This window comes from Delphinapterus leucas, chromosome 12 (genome assembly GCF_059928025.1).
Source record: "Delphinapterus leucas isolate spDelLeu-1000000601 "Yukka" chromosome 12, BTC_Dleu_Yukka2, whole genome shotgun sequence".
NCBI classification, from domain to species: Eukaryota; Metazoa; Chordata; class Mammalia; order Artiodactyla; family Monodontidae; genus Delphinapterus; species Delphinapterus leucas.
In genome coordinates this window covers 78,208,541-78,225,013 of record NC_143140.1, presented here as the reverse complement: position 1 = coordinate 78,225,013, position 16,473 = coordinate 78,208,541, and the positions used below count along the sequence as shown (strand labels likewise).

The following is a 16,473-nucleotide window of genomic DNA, read 5'->3' as shown; positions in this document are numbered from 1 at the left end:
ATTCCCCCACCTTCCCCTCTGATGCCCCAGACTCAGCCCTGCATTTGCAAATGGTCAGCAGCAGGGCCTAAGGGGTGGATTCTCCAGTTTGCCCTCCGAAACATTCTCTCTCCCTCTCTGCAAGGACCCCTGCCCTGCCACCCTGCACTGGCACTGTCCATATTATTGGAGGGTAGGGGCAAGTTCTGGAGGCAATTTAAATAAGCTTCCTTGTACCAGAGATAAGCAGGACGTACAGATGCAGTTGAAATTTTATGCACATTTGGAAAGCTTGCTTATTTTAGGATTTTGTTCAGAAATGAGTCACTGGAGCGTCTGTTTCTGGCTCTCTCTCTGTGGCTCTGTCTCTCAGAATGATAAAATTCCCAACTAGCGGCCAGAGAGAGGACATTAGTTTAAAATTTGTTCTAGTCAAGAAGCTCGTCCAGTGAAAGTGCCAAGGGATATGCCACAACAGATTTACAGTTCGCACAATAAATAAAGAGCTGAAGAAGCCTGAAGGGAGGTGAGCGCGGAGGACGCTCTGGAGTAGTGAGGACTGAGCGGGTCACAGAGTCAGTACATACCGAGGCAGTTACATCTCCAGCAACCTCTGTTATGTACACAGAGATTTAGGAACAACCATCATGTGATGAGGTCCCAGGTAAAAATTGCAAGCTGTTACTTATGTATTAGTTACTCTAGAATTCACTAGCATAGATTGACTGATTGATCACATAACCACAAAGCAAAATTTAAGAGATTCATCATGGATCCAGGCATTTAAATTGGGGTGGGTTAGGCAGTTAAATGGAGGGGCAAGCAGCTGGTGAGGCTTACCTGGGAGAAGCACATCAGGTGAGTCATGCCAGTGGCTGGGTAAATGGCAGTGGTAGGAGGACTTACAAGGTCCAAAGAGTGGGTAGAACTTCATAGATAGGGTTTATTTATCTTTTTCTTAATATGCTTTCCAATTTTCTGAAAAAATTTTTAAGAAGAAAGGGTCATACCTCCTAGAGAAATGGAAATAAAAACAAAAATAAACAAATGGGACCTAATGAAACTTAAAAGCTTTTGCACAACAAAGGAAACCATAAACAAGACCAAAAGACAACCCTCAGAATGGGAGAAAATATTTGCAAATGAAGCAACTGACAAAGGATTAATCTCCAAAACATACAAGCAGCTCATGCAGCTCAATAAGAAAAAAACAAACAACCCAATCCAAAAATGGGCAGAAGACCTAAATAGATATTTCTCCAAAGAAGATATACAGATTGCCAACAAACACCTGAAAGAATGCTCAACATCATTAATCTTTAGAGAAATGCAAATCAAAACTACAATGAGATATCACCTCACACTGGTCAGAATGGCCATCATCAAAAAATCTACAAACAATAAATGCTGGAGGGGGTGTGGAAAAAAGGGAACACTCTTGCACTGTTGGTGGGAATGTGAATTGATACAGCCACTGTGGAGAACAGTATGGAGGTTCCTTAAAAAACTACAAATAGAACTACCATACGACCCAGCAATCCCACTACTGGGCATATATCCTGAGAAAACCATAATTCAAAAAGAGTCATGTACCAAAATGTTCATTGCAGCTCTATTTACAATAGCCAGGACATGGAAGCAACCTAAGTGTCCATCAACAGATGAATGGATAAAGAAGAAGTGGCACATATATACAATGGAATATTACTCAGCCATAAAAAGAAATGAAATTGAGTTATTTGTAGTGAGGTGGTTGGACCTAGAGTCTGTCATACAGAGTGAAGTAAGTCAGAAAGAGAAAAACAAATACCATATGCTAACACATATATATGGAATCTAAGGAAAAAAAAAAAGTCATGAAGAACGTAGGGGTAAGACAGGAATAAAGACACAGACCTACTAGAGAATGGACTTGAGGATATGGGGAGGGGGAAGGGTAAGCTGTGACAAAGCGAGAGAGTGGCATGGACATATATACACTACCAAACGTAAAATAGCTAGCTAGTGGGAAGCAGCCGCATAGCACAGGGAGATCAGATTGGTGCTTTGTGACCGCCTGGAGGGGTGGGATAGGGAGGGTGGGAGGGAGGGACATGCAAGAGGGACGAGATATGGGAAAATATATATATGTATAACTGATTCACTTTGTTATAAAGCAGGAACTAACACACCATTGTAAAGCAATTATACTCCAATAAAGATGTTAAAAAAAAAAAAAAGAAAGGGTCATTACTGTCTGGGTTGAAAAAAAAAACCCTGGTCCTATTTGAAATCCTTTTGTGAAAAGCTTAGAATGGCCTAGTGATAATGAGTGACCATGTACAATGTGATCCTAAATGAACAGTTAATAGAAATATGAAAATTATTTAGAAGTCTTATTTGAATCTAGTCGATCATTTTTCAAAACGGCCTCCTTTTAAGTTGAACCAACATCTACTAAAATGTCACCGGTTTCGTAGTCGATAAGCTTTAAAATGTATGTTTGGGATAACAATGTATAGCTAATGTGTTCATTATTCATGACAATGGTACATGCACCATTTTAATCTTCATTATCCTCTATAGACATTATCTAATTTATCTGCAGCAGGGTTCTGAGCAGTGCACTGTTATTTCTCTTATTGATCAGGCAGAGGAATTAATGCAAGGCGAAAGGCCTTGATTCTCCAAGGTCCCATTTCTCAACACTGATCCATCAGAAATATCAAAGACAAACTGTTGACTGTCAACAAACAGAAAAGTAGAATGTTTGCCAGTTTGACTGGAAAGTGTTGCTGGTGTTTACTTACCCTAGAAGGCTTAAATGAAGCAGAGATCTGGAAACACTTAAGAGCCCATATGCATTTCTACTGAAATGCTCCAGTTATAATGGCAGGCTCTTTGCTACCTATGGGCAGCACCAAGGGGTTCCCTATGTCCTTTCCTCTAGGGAGACAGAGGCAGCTTTGCTTTGCTGTCCTTAGAGCTCCTACTTCTCTTTTTACCTCATTCAAATGGGACCTCCTCAAAGTAAGCATTTTCACCATCTGGCAAGTCTGCAGTGCTCTCTCTCTAGCAAACAACCTTTAGTTATTCCTGCTACCCCTGGCCCCTCTGTCCACCCCTCTTCCACCTCGCAGATGAATCTCTTTTGGTCAAGTGCATTCACAGCTATGGGAGAATAGCTGGCTAGCCTTCTGGCTTCCTAGGACTGGTAAAACTCTCCTTCCCTTTCTCGATGTTTTTTTGTTTTGTTTTGTTTTGTTTTTGCGGTACGCGGGCCTCTCACTGTTGTGGCCTCTCCCGTTGCGGAGCACAGGCTCCGGAAGCACAGGCTCAGCGGCCATGACTCACTGGCCCAGCCGCTCCGTGGTATGTGGGATCTTCCAGGACCGGGGCATGAACCCGCGTTCCCTGCATCAGCAGGCGGACTCTGAACCACTGCGCCACCAGGGAAGCCCTCGATGTCTTTTTTTTTGGACATTTTTATTTGATTTGCCTAAAAGTAGTTATGATGAAATTTACCGGAAGTTGATTTTGGAGGATCTGGTAGAGCCATAGGTAATATTAAGACTGTGTAACTCTTGATCCTCCATGGTCCTGAATCTTCCTTTTGGCATTTTCCTGTATTGGCTAATCCCGCTTCAAAGTATGGAGTCCTGAGTAGTTGCGGTAGTTTGTACAGGTTCACCACTTACTAATTATGCAAGTTTGGAAACTTGAGCAAATTGTTTTGTTTAAGTTTTAGTTTCCTCGTCTATAAAATGGGAGTAATCCAAACAAGTCACTTAAATAATGCCTAGCTCATACCAAGCATTAAAAAATTGTGAACTACTGTTTATTATTTCAGGGCAATTATAATTTGATAATTAAATGTATAAAAGAGGTTGGATCTTTTTATCAGGCTAATGGATTCCTTTGAACTTTTTTGAAAAATTTTTATAATTTTTTTTATTTTCTACTCCTAGAAAAAAAATAGAACCTTCCTTAAGAACCAAAAAATGGCTTGCGTGTGACTCCTGGAACCATTTCAATTTGTTAACAGCAGCAAACAGCATCTCCCCAGCTTTATGCCACCTTTGCCTATTCTTACTTCCTTTTCTGAAGTTCCTCTTCAGAAAAACTCCTGACACTTTCTTACATCTTCTCCTCAGTCTTTCAAAGTCATCCCTCTGGATGAGACTGGACTTTGTCACTACGCTCTTTCTGCCATTTCTTTGTAGTCCACATGGTTTCTGGAAGCTAGACATAGAAAACAACGAAGCAGGTCTGTCCACAGGAGATGATAACAATGATTAGAAGAGGAGGGGTGCTGTGGGAAGAAATAGTTCATCCTGATCCTGGCAAAGGAGAGGAGATCTTCAAAAGACAAGTGCCTTACGTTTAGTTTAATTCTCTTTGGCTTTTCTTCTTTTCCTCTTCAGAACAGTTGTTGTCTGAGTTATTTCTCCTGAGATGGTGTGAACAGAGGGGCACAGCAGTGGTGAAACTTTTATTAACTCTGGCACAGGCCTGACCGCAGAGCAGAAAACTCTTTCAAAGCTAGGAAGCAGGGCTTCCCTGGTGGCTCAATGGTTGAGAGTCTGCCTGCCGATGCAGGGGACACGGGTTTGTGCCCCGGTCCGGGAAGATCCCACGTGCCGCGGAGCGGCTGGGCCCGTGAGCCATGGCCGCTGAGCCTGTGCGTCCGGAGCCTGTCCTCCGCAACGGGAGAGGCCACAACAGTGAGAGGCCCGCGTACCACAAAAAAAAAAAAAAAAAAAAAAGCTAGGAAGCAGCCAATGGTTGACAAAAAAGAGATATGAGAACTGGGAGGGGAGAGGAGGTGGGTAGTGGGTATGGACAGGCTGCAGAGAAGCAAAGTGAAGTCATCGCAAAGTGGCATCTCTCAGAGCTGTGCAGACAGAACCAGGGACCTTGTCCCTTGCCGCAAGTTGTGTTTGTTCTCCTGTGACAAGCTGATGGGGTAACCTATTGCAAAATCTTTTGTAGTCTCTTCCACTCCAAAACAGAATATAGACATTGACATTGTGCTCTCAAGTTCAAAGCAGTAAAAGGTTGTATGTGAAATGAACTGGATGCTTCACAGGCTGATGACCCAAGGTTGGACAGTATAAAAGAAAAGGCTGGAGTAAATGGCGCTTTGGGAAAGTTGGTTGTTTTGGGAACAGGTCCTGTTTGGGGGAACACTTTGGCAATATCATTTGAATAAAACGTATTCATATTTAACACCCACAAAAGTCTCCATAGATGTGTGTACAAAGTTTAAAACATGCATAGAAGTTGCCTAAAGTTCTGGTATTTTTTCCTGTATTATAGTCTTTGTGGTTAAACAAGCAAACAAACAAAAAACCTGCTTAAAAAATGATTAATCTCATAAAGCATTCTAAAAATATTTACAAAATTAAGACGACTATTGCTAATTCTCCTACCATCTTGAATATCTTTCTTTTCTCATATGTTAACAGGACATGGTGGAGGTTTCCGTCTGACTTGGGGACATTTGGTGCTTCTCTCTTCTTACAAGATCCTGTCTTGATTCTTTGAAAGGCAGAAGATAACTCATTTAGCTTGGTATTGCTTCCCAAGTATCTATATTTACTCTTTTATATCTCTATGAAAATTCCCCTTTCTCTTATTCTTTTTATGCATGTAAGGGCCACTTTCTTCTGTGGGAAAGAGTAACTCCATGTATAGCCCCAAACCAGTTACTGTAAATCTGAAACCCAACACTTGTATCATTTTTACTGAGACTGTCAACCTCTTACCATCCTCACAGTGGCCCATTCCAGTTAATGTTTTATCTCCATGGAAACTCAAAGGCATATAAACTAGGCTCTGACTTTATTTTAAGGCCTTAGGCTAATTGGTTGATTTTCCTAAGATATCGTGTAACAAGAATTCCACTCCTTCTACCTCTTCCAGTCCCCCTCAGAATGACTGAGAGAGAATTGGAAGCTCAATGCTTGATCACATTTTGATCAGGTGTAATTTAAATCTTTGAGTCTGGATACGCATAGGGAAGCAGGAACAGCGGAGTTTACTATAAGGCTTGGGGAGTGCTGAATTATTCTCCATAAAAATATGAGAGGAAGTTAATCTTTGTGTTCACATCAAGAAGAATACTGAGAAGCTGGGGTGGGTGAGGCTAGGGACATGGAGACGAGACAAATGACTTTTAGAATAGAAATGTCTAATATTCAGTTCTAGATTTTTGGTGAAGAGGCAAAGTAAATCTTTTCCTTTAACATCTCTTCACGAAAGTCTACTACCCACTCAGAAGCTCTTTTAATATAGAAATCAAGGAAAGAAACTAAAACTGGGCTCAGCCTTTGGGTTAGCATGGAACAGGAAGCTCCGATTCATCAGGGCCAGGAGGCTGGAGTATCCCTGACAGTGTAAGTCCCGGAAGAAGTTACAGGAATCTTAAAAAAGGCAATGCGTTTTCTCTGAATTGTGTTACAGGAATTGGGGCCAGTTTTACCAAGATCTTAACGAGGCAGCATGACCCCAGAGGGCAGCTGATATGAATCTATAGCCCTGGGTAGGTCTGAAGGCTGGCTCAGCTACATGTTAGCTAGTTAATATAAAGAAGGTAAAACCTGGTTTCTTCATTGGTAAAATTGGAATCATATTTTTATAATTTAGGGTCATCAATTGATGCTTAAAACAGATGAAACATTGTTGAAGAAAGTGATATTCTCAAAGTAGCACTGCCCTCCCCCCCATATTACATTTGAATTGTAAGGAGAAATGTATCTTTACAATTGAGAAATTACAAGTGATCTTACAATTGACACATATCCAAGAGATCAAACTTAATATGGCCAAAGAGTGTGATAATGATACAGAGATTTTGTGGAAGAGCATCCTTGTTTTTTGAGAGATGCATGCTGAAGTATTTAGAGGTGAAGTGTTATGTACAACTTACTTTAAAATGTGCCATATATATGCACACAGGTAATATGTATATGTGTACATGTGTTTCTCTCTCTTTCTCTCATAAATATATGTCTCTCTACATATATATTATATAAAACATATATATGTCCTATATATATACATATATATCTTTCTCTCTCTCTCTATTTATATATATATATATATATATATATAGTGCAGATATGGCATGCAAATCAGGCAAAATGTTAGCAATCAATGAATATAAGTGAAGATTATATGTGTTTATTGGACTGTTCTTTCAAAAATTTCAAAATAAAATGTTAACCGTGTAAATAACTAAAGTAAAATACCTAGCATCACATCAGGTGCCGTGTCTGTGCTCGTTTTGTGTTCGTTACCTTTTCCCTCCTTTTTCCTCTGCTACATTTCTTCACTTTCCCCCAGTTGTGATAAACCCTCATTATGGTTGTCTAAATATACCTTGGGTCTAGTTTCATTGCCCTAAAATAAAAAGTAGCTTCTGAAAAAGCATAAAGCACAAAAAAGGTAGAGTGCTGTAAAAATGCCCCGAGTGGCACTAATTGACCGCTCTGCAAGGTTGTTCTGTTCTCCAAAAGGGGCATCCCATGGTGTTGCATGTTAAATACTTTGCAAAATTAAGAGGAAGAAATCAGTAGTTTAGAAAAAAAAGATACCCAGAATATAAACATTTCTCAATAAATACCGAAATAGAGCAAATATTTTATTTCAGAGTGCTGATTTAGCGATGCAAAACCAAGATTATCTTTTCTTGGAGCTTTTCTCCGCAAAGTAATAGGTGTTAATGCCTGTGGAAATGACGAACATTTATTTGGAAGTTGCCTCAGGGGTCTGAATTATGTGCACAGTTAATTATATACTATGCCAAAATTAGATACTATGGCAGAAATATATATTTCTGCTAAATCTACTGGCCAGCTTAACTCGTGGCCAATGTGTGTCTTGATTTTTAGGATAAAAGCTCAAGAGTTCTGGGATAGCTTTTCTTTGCTGTGCCTACTTCATACTCTTAAAGCTGGAATGGATATAGGAAAGAGGCAGAAGGAATATGCCGGGTGGGGCATGATTCCCAAATCGTGACCCTTTGGGCCATGATTCTCTTGACTTCACTTCTTCTGGTCACTTTGTAAAATGAGTCATTTTCATAATTCTGCCCTTAATCCTCAAAGCTCCCCTGGTAGAGGGAAGAGAGTGGCAAATTATTTATCATCCCAGCTTGCAAAGCGAGAAAACAGAAGGAATCATGGGGAAATTATTTTCTGAAACTATGCAATGAAAACTCAGTCTATCCTTCTAGCTTTCTTTTACTCCATGTATATGAAGCACTGTGTGAAATATAGAGAGATGTGAGGAGGAAAAGAGTTTTGGACATAGTTTCTGCTAACTAAATAATAATAACAGGAACAGCAACAATATAAGATTGTGTGAAATTGCTATGCAAACTGCAAAATTCTAGCCATACACAAGCTGTTATTATTTTTTTCATCAAAGTTACCATCATCGTCTTCATCCTCCTCTGTGTTTACAATGGTGGAATTCTCAGGAATTGAGGAAGAAAGAAGAAAAATTATTTACTGTTTGGGAAAGCTATAAGTTTTGAGTGAAAGCCATCATACTGAAGATTTTTCAAGACATGGTTGGGCAAAGAGTAGGACAGTTGTGTTCAAAGGGAAGATGTCACATGTGTGATGAGGAATGAGAGGGAGGATAAAAAACTCTCTGCTGGCAGCAGAATGGGAAAGTAATAGGAAACATGGCAGTCAGGGTTGGAATAAAATGTGAGAGGATGGGAGGTCCAGCAGTTGGAAGGCAATGAAGCCCCTAATCTTAGATATTAATGGGATTCAGGAAGCAATAAAGAGCAACTATAGGATTCTAAGAAAAGGCAATATTGTGATAAAATGATGCTTGGGAAGATGAAGTCTTTTCAAATGTTTTGAATAGACTGTGGACAATTGAAACCAGAAGAGGAAGGAGGTTTTTAAAATAGAGCAGATTCAAGGAAATAAAGATCTTGCTTTGATCTGCGATGTTAAGATCGAGACAATGGATGTTTTGAGAGCACACCTGGGACAAATGCTCAAGAAGTAAGGCTTTTGCTAGACCTTAGGTGTGTGGGAACAAAAGAAGGCTAAAAGGGATCTAAAGGCAGAAACGATTCCCCCTGGGAGCCTGAAAAGAAAGACAGACCTATGTGAGACTCAAGTGTGTTAGATGAGACTGGAAAGCAGATTGGCATTAAAATCCGGTGCATTTGAGATCTTGTCTCTCGCAGCCATCATCGGAAATCTGCTGATCACTGTCTTCTGCTCTCTCATTCTCTTTCTCTCCAGAGTTGCTGTGAAAGAACCTTCTCTCCACCTCAGAGCTGCAGGGCTCCAAGCGTCCCGTTGCCGTCTCCCATTACCCGGACAGTCAGTGCCAGGGCAGTGATTGTCAGTTTGCTGAGGCGTGCATTTTAGGTATTGCTGTTGTTTTTTCTTCTTGTTTTGTTTCAGAGAATTTCAAATAGCAAGTGATTTTAAAAATGCCTCATTGATGTAATCTCTGTATTGCTGGCCCTTGTATTCTCCTTGCAAAGAAAGCATGGAGTCCCCTGCAATGTTCTCCTTCAATTCAAACATGCTGCATGGCACAACCTTAGGTATGGGCACACAGAGAAGATGCAGTGGGTGCTGTGATGACCTGGAACTGTGTCCCCATATGGGCCTCCTATTCTCCACACAAAGTCCCATAGTTTTCTCTCCCTGCTGCTCAGTATTGTGGGAAGAAAGAAATTCTAGAACCCTGTTTTTTAATTTATCTTTTTGTTATATTATGCTAGCATGGTACTCAAACAGGACTCTTTATACCATCATATCATTTATTCATTATGAAAATGATCCTAAGTGTTTTACCTAAGTCCATAGGGGCCTACACTGGGGGACATACAGTACCCACTGAACTTACATAGAATCTTTGGAAATAAAAATATGCTAAGTTTATATAACAGTGTTTATATAGCTCCTACTGTGTGCCATGTACTTTATTTAATTCTTATAACAACCTTATAAGGCAGATATGATTATTATCCTCCTCCTTATTGTTTTCAGATGTGGAAACTGAGGTACAGAGAAATAAAATAACTTGCCCTAGGTTATATAGCTGATACTGGGGAAGGTGGGGTTCAATTCCAAGCACTCAGGTTCCAGATTTGGGGGTTGTACTCTCTCTCTGAATGAAAATGGAGATATGTCTACCTCCAGGTAATGCTATTTATGAACAGATTAAATCCTGCAATTTGTAAACTTGGAAAGAAGCTTCGTATGTTGAAAGACAGCAAGGCTTCCATCCTACCTCCGTCTTCCCCTCATGTTAGCCCGCTTTCACATTTTCTTCAGCCATAGGGGTGGGGGAATTGAGGCATTATGGATCTTTCTGCAAATTCCAAGGCCATGGTTAAGGCCAGGGCCTTGCCCCATAATCCTTAACCTCCCCATCTCAAATATGGATGCCCTGGGATACTCCTTGTAGATGCAAAGAGAAACTCAAGATATAAGGAGAGTGTACATCAACTATATCTCAATTTAAAACATGTAAAAAAAAAAAGATATAAGAAGAGTGGATGAAGGGTCATCATCCTGTATGGTCCCTCTGTCATGTCATCTTTGTTTCCCTTTGCTATCATATGATCAGTCTTCAAATTCCAAAGGCAGGGCTTCCCTGGTGGCACAGTGGTTGGGAGTCCGCCTGCCGATGCAGGGGACACGGGTTCGTGCCCCGGTCCGGGAGGGTCCCACATGCCGCAGAGTGGCTGGGCCCGTGAGCCATGGCCGCTGAGCCTGCGCATCCGGAGCCTGTGCTCCGCGACGGGAGAGGCCACAGCAGTGAGAGGCCCGCATACCGAAAAAAAAAAAAAAAAATCCAAAGGCAGCTGGTATAAATAACTCAGCTAAGCACTCTCATCTCTTCTGGACAGAGGCTATCATTTCAGGACATCACTGTGCTAATTGATTTGGCTGCTTCTGAGTCACTTGCCCAAGTCCAGTTTCACCAGTGATTGCCCATCCATGCAATTAAAACATAAAGGCGGGGGTGGGGGGGCGGGGCATGGTGCTGGGGCTTCTTCCCTGAGCAGAAGGCTGTGGGCTGGGCAGTTTCCTAAAGAAGGGGTCTCTGAGTATGACAAGCCTTCTGACCTCCATGCGCGAGACACCTCCATTCCAGCCAATGTGTGTGCTCAATGCATCCCAAACCTATTTTATACTTTGTTTTTGATTTATGCCTTTTCCTCCTTCAGTAGTATCTCTTCACTTCAATGGCCTAAATCCTTCCTATCTTTGAAAACTCAATCGAAATTGTCCAAAAAGTCTTCCAAGCTTATCCCAGCTGGAGGTGGTTGCTATCTGATTATGCGCTCCCATGATACTTTAATTTATGTACCATTTATTTGGCACATGGCATTTACTGCTTTCCCTAGCCTAATCATGAGTCCATGACTCATCTCCCCAACTACATTATATGCTATTTGAGTCTACATAATAGGTACTTAAAAGCCTGTTAATTGAGAGTCACTTCTACTATAATCTCCGAGAACTCACTGGGATCCTAGTTTTCTCTTGCAAATCAATATTCTGAAGAGCTGCCCCATTCCCCTGTGATGCCAGTGTTACAGACGTGTGTCAATGACAAACCCAAGAGTAGAACTCTATGTTAACCAAAGGGAAAGGGTCTGCATAGATGATTAAGGGAAAAGGTATCAGAGGAGGCTCTGACAAGGAGACACAATGACCTTGATTACCTGATTTTAGGGCAGCAAGGATTTTAGACTCCCAGAATCCAGCCCATCCCAAGTAAAGCCACCAGAAACAATGGCGCTAAATGGGTGGATTATCAGAACTCTCTTCCACTAAGGTCGTGCCATCCAGCAAACAAATATAAAAGAGGAGATTCATGAACTAGAAAATCAATTTAGAATCTAGGGGGAAGCCAAAGGCTATCTTAGCTTGACCTTTAGCACACAGTCTATTTCAGACTAAATTTTATTATGGAAGCACATTCCACAATAGGCTTGTAGTGAGGAATAGAATCTAATTAGAGCTGACAACGCTCCTAGCCTTAGCAGAACTAACAGTCTGAATGAGAACCTGGCTTGGTGGGAATCTGAAAGGAAAATAGGGTGAGATTATAAGGAGACAGAGTATCTCCAGGGAACCCAAGGAGTGGCTAGGCAGGCACACTGTAGTTACATGGATTAGACTGTGCATGGTTAAAAAGTTAAGTAACTCACTGCACTGGCAAAAGGAGCTAAATAAATGCTATATATATTTTTTTGCGGTATGCGGGCCTCTCACTGTTGTGGCCTCTCCCATTGCGGAGCACAGGCTCCGGACACGCAGGCTCAGCGGCCATGGCCCACGGGCCCAGCCGCTTCGCGGCATGTGGGATCTTCCCGGACCGGGGCACAAACCCGTGTCCCCTGCATCGGCAGGTGGACTCTCAACCACTGCGCCACCAGGGAAGCCCAATAAATGCTATTTTTGAAGTCTGTCAACAAAAACTCAAGTGAGAACAGAAGTAGCTAAAATTTGTGAATGAAAATCAGAGAAAACACAAGACAAAGAAATGGTTTAGGAAAATAATTCTTTGAAATGAAAGGATTAACATGAAAATATTCTACTCCTTCTCTAAGGGTCCTAAGGAAACAATTTTTAGAACTGTGGTGCATGTTTGCTAAAAAAATTTTCAGTTCTGTGATTTATTTTTTGGCATTACATTTGATTTGAAAAGAAGGTAAAAGTCTTATAATCATTGTACAAAGAGTCAGATATAAAAATATAAAAACATAAAAATGACTCCTTACTATTAGGCAATGAGTCAGCATGGGTCCAAGTTTTGCAATATAGATCTCTTGGCATCAACTCTGGGAAAATGCTTTCAAACTCTAAAATCCTATAAAAATGGAGAGAATAATTACCAAATTAGACCTATTGCTTTTCACGTAGTAAGCACTTTATTAACCATGTTAAATTGTACACAGAGAATTAATTTTGTTATTTCTTTCTCTCTTGAATTATTTTATTATCTTTTTTCTTTCCTTTTCTGTTCTTTTTTATCCTCCCTCTTGGTAACACTTGTGCATGATATAAATTTAAAAGTTTCCCCATTTTTATTCCCATATAGCCACTTTTGTTGGTTTCTTATGTATACCTCTAGAGTTAATCTATGCACTGATAAGCATATATGCACAAATAGAATTATATATTGCACATTATTCTGCATTTTGGTTATGTAATTACATTTGTACCTTATGAACTTTTACATAATTGTCTGCCTTATCTGTCTTAGATGCCATATAACATTTCATTGTCCATATTTATAAGTTAAAGATATATATTTAATTACCCTCTACTGATGCACATTTCAGTTGCTTCCAATTTTTGTTATTTTTATTTCCAGCAGGGCTTCAATTAATATCTTTGCTCAAAGACATTTTGCATGCGTGGGAGTATATCAGTAGAATTAATTCCTAAAATTGGAACTTTCTGGGTAAAACAGTAGGGTGCATCTGTAATTTTGATGGATATAGCTAAATTGTTCTTTATAGGATTTCTAGCAATTTACATACATAACAACAAAGAATGAGAATTGCCAGTTTTCCCATGCTTTGGTTAATGAGCATGATATTTAAAGTAAAAAAAAAAAAAATCATTGCCAATTTACTCAGGCAAAATGTTATCTCAGTATTTTATTTTTCTTATTTTATTTCTTTTCTTGAACAACCAGCATCATTTTTAAAAGTATTCTTAACTTCTATATTTTAATTTTTAATTACATTAATTAAAAATTTTAACAAAGCTTAAAATGTATTAATAATTTACATCTTATATAAATTGTCACATTTACACTTCAACTCTCATAGTTTTCTCTGGGCCTCTTCACTTTTCTTAAAGTGGAGGAGTGTATTAACACCAAGGTGGCTTTTATTCAGCATGTCCCTATGTTCTTTGGCAAGCTTATACATTTGTTCCTTTGTTATCTGTCTTTAAGTGTCAAAATATTCATGAGTACAGTCTATCTGGTTACATTAGCCAATAAATGATTGGCATCAATGGGGGAAAATGTCAGAATAAAGCTGAGGGTTATCCATTTTTTCCTTTGAAAATGATTATAAAAGGATCATTAGGGCTTCCCTGATGGCGCAGTGGTTGAGAGTCCGCCTGCCGATGCAGGGGACACGGGTTCGTGCCCCGGTCTGGGAAGATCCCACATGCCGTGGAGTGGCTAGGCCCGTGAGCCATGGCCGCTGAGCCTGTGTGTCTGGAGCCTGTGCTCCGCAACCGGAGAGGCCACAACAGTGAGAGGCCCGCGTACCGCCAAAAAAAAAAAAAAAGGATCATTAGAGTTTTTCCCCTGTGATGAGCACATTTTGCAAATTCTTTATGTGACTTCAACTCATAGTTAAACCTAACTTCCCTATTTCATCTTAGAAATTCTTCTCTAGTCTCAGGAAGGGAAGGAAGATAAGCTATTTGAATCTTTTAGGGGGTTCTGAGGTCAGTAAAGAAGCCCCCACCAAAGGAGATGACTTTTACCAGAAAAAGAACATACTTCATCTTTAGTTACACATATAAGGTCTGCACTATCAATGAAAATGTCAGACCTTCTGGTGAATGATTGATGCCATCCCTCATGTCCGCTGAAAACCTCCCTGGGCATGTGCAGGCTCCATTTTTCTAATCTTATTTCCATGAAAACGCCAGTAGAAAGTGACAGCCTATATCTGGCAACATTTGACTGTGTCACATGACTCAACAGGGCAGCTCAGAGGTGGGCAAAGGAACTGTACTGGTCTCTGTTGTCAATTTTATTGACAGAAAAATGAGTCATTAAAAAAGGGCATCTGAAATTATAGACCTAATTTAGTTCCTGTGTATGAACCAGCAATTCAGTAAAGCTTGAGAGCAGTTTCCATGTACCTAAGTAGCTGAATGTACCTGGTTTAAAAATCTGTTGAGTCTAGTCCCAAGAAAAGTCAGAGATCTGCTGATTTCTCTCCCCTTCTCTAAAACATATTGCCAGCAAACCTGGAAAATATTCAGCTCTCTGCAAGATGGCATCACCTGACTAAGAAGTACTTTGTACATAGCCAATAAATATTTAATGCTTTATTTTGAAAATCCCTACTCTTATTCACTTATCTTGCAAAAATCCTCCATCATTGATTCTGACAAAAAATAATAATCAGAATTATAAGACTATCATTTATATGTCAACAACCTGAAAGTTTGTTTATTTAATGCTCTATTTTGATTTCATAAATTAGATAAGATATAGATTTAACCTTCAGGACTATACATAAACGGAGAATCCTTGTTTTAACTTGCTTTGTTGACACTCTTTGAAGTAGGGTATGACTTTTATCTGTTATAGGTTTGGGGAACTTACAAAATTTAATGACCCACTGGGATTTATTTATTCTTTTTCAGATGTAGAATAATGAAATCTAACATGTTCATGGGTATAATGACATTGACAAGGCATATTCTTATTTGAAGTTTAAAAAAGTGGAGGCGAATCATTGGGTTTAAAAGAGAGAGAGAAAGAGAGTACTGTAAATGTCTTAAACATTTAGGAACATTTAAATATATCTTATAACTCAAGGTATTTAATTGAATAAAGTCGATGAAGGATAATGTGCAGTTTGTGGTGTCTTTTCCTTAATTCTGAAAAAAATCTAGTGACTTGCAGTACCTTTTACAGCAGAGATCACACCCACTCTCCCAGTGAGCTTGTGGTTGAACTTGAACCTAGAATGAGCTTGTAAAAGGCCCTGCTGACAAAAGTCCGAGAAAGGCACCTTAATGGATAATGTGTAGTGTTCTGCAGCGTGAGTCACTAGGGCTTCGAAGCAACATCAATTTGGCCATAAGACGTTTCCACGGTTTCCACACTTATCACTCTCTAACTTGGTAATAAGCCCCAATAAAATATGACCTGAATGGATTATAGTGAGAGAAGAATCTGAAGAACACTCTTTTTATAGTTCCCTGTCTTATAAAACACTTGACTGACTCCTTTTGCTAAGGCTATCCTAACTTTTACTGTATGGTGCAGTACGAGGTCATTGGCTCTCAGTATTTCAGGAGGGTTCTATGTTGCAGTCAGATCAATATTGTGTGTCTCACCTGTGTTATTAGAAGAAAGAAATATCTGCCTAAGAAAGGGAGTGAAAAAAAATGCTGGAGAGAGGCATACACAAACAAAACAATGCCCAACGATGCCAATATCTATAAAATGCATGAAATGCACAAAAGTCTGCATCACTTATGGCTAAGTAACAGATGAAGCTGTCAGGTAAAAGTAGAAAAGAAACAGTTGTAATATAAGTGATCCTGCAGGGCTGTTTGGAGAATAGACACAGTGCATTCAACTTTCCACTCGTTAGGGAAAGCTAGGTGATTGAACCAGATTGGAGCAGTTTGTCATGGTGTGATGGTTTAAAGGTCACTCAGTCACACTGAGGTCCTTTTGTGGAAGATTCAGCGTCTAGTTAGGTTTGCTGTGCCATGTGTGTGGCCTTTTCATTGACAG

At 39.9% G+C, this 16,473-nt stretch overlaps 1 long non-coding RNA gene across 1 annotated transcript in view; it reads left to right on the top strand.

Annotated features, from left to right (window-relative positions):
• LOC115802050 (uncharacterized) overlaps window positions 1-16,473 on the top strand; it is a 456,956-nt gene that overhangs the window by 318,506 nt on the left and 121,977 nt on the right. The window contains exon 7 of the long non-coding RNA XR_016395247.1: window positions 9,234-9,362. This is a non-coding gene — a long non-coding RNA (uncharacterized LOC115802050). The remainder of the gene's footprint in view (window positions 1-9,233; window positions 9,363-16,473) is intronic.